Source organism: Acanthisitta chloris, unplaced genomic scaffold, assembly GCF_000695815.1.
Source record: "Acanthisitta chloris isolate BGI_N310 unplaced genomic scaffold, ASM69581v1 scaffold33271, whole genome shotgun sequence".
Lineage (NCBI taxonomy): Eukaryota > Metazoa > Chordata > Aves > Passeriformes > Acanthisittidae > Acanthisitta > Acanthisitta chloris.
Window position 1 is genome coordinate 1 of NW_008656209.1, and position 1,248 is coordinate 1,248.

Genomic DNA, 1,248 nt, shown 5'->3' on the forward strand with positions numbered 1-1,248 from the left:
CTCGGGCGGAGGGACAGAGCAGCTCCTGCGGCACCGAGCGCGGTCCGTGCGGTGACGGGGCCGACAGGCACGGCTGGGCTCGTGTGTAACGCGTGTGTGTGCGTACAGACGTGTACACACACATACAGATGTGTACAGACATGTACAGATGTGTACACATGCGGACATACGTGTACATACACATATAAACCTGTACATATACGGACGTGTACATACACAGACGTGTACATACACATACATACGTGTACATACACGTGCATATGTGTACATACATGTACAGACATGTACATACACATGTATACATGTACATACACATACATACCTGTATATGCCCATACATATGTGTACATATGCCTACATATATGTACATACACCTATATACCTGTCCATACATATATGTATGTGTGCGTACACCTATACACACATACATGTATATACACATACGTACGTTTACCTACACCTGTACATACACATACATACGTGTACAAAGACCTGTATACCTGTACATACATCTATGTACATACACCTGTATGCCTGTACATACACCTGTATATGTGTACATACACCTCTGTACATGTACATACACCTGTATACCTGTACCTACACCTGTGTGTCTGTACCTGGAGTGGAGTGATGTCTGCAGGGCTGAGCCATCAGCTGGACACACCTGGCTGTGCCTCCTGCTACTGGGAGAGTTTACACCCAGAGCAAACCCCATGTGGGTTATTTCAACTTTCCTGCTGTATAAAACCATCTGAAGGGTTTCTCTTCTGTCGCTGCGTGTTAGAGATCACAGAGGTCTCAGTGTGGTGGAGTCACCATCCTGGGGGTGTTTGAGGACAGGTTGGATGTGACACAGTGCCTTGGTCTGGTTGATGTGGTGGTGGTAGGTCGCAGGTTGGACTTGATGGCTTAGGTTGGACATTAGGAAGGATTTCTGCACAGAAAGAGTGATTAGACACTGGAATATTGCCCAGGGAGGTGGTGGAGTCACCATCCCTGGAGGTGTTTAAGGACAGACTGGACATGGCACTTGGTGCCATGGAGTAGTTGCTGTGGTGGTGGTAGGTCGGCAGGTTGGGTTTGATAATCTCAGAGCTCTTTTCCAACCTCAGTGTTTCTGTGATTCTCTGAACTTGCAGGCAGTGCTGGTGTTGTCCTGGTGGGGCCTGACGGGAGTGCTGCATCAGGTGACCGTGAGTCACAGCTCCGGGTGGAAGTTGTTGGGTTACAGCACACTGAGAGAGG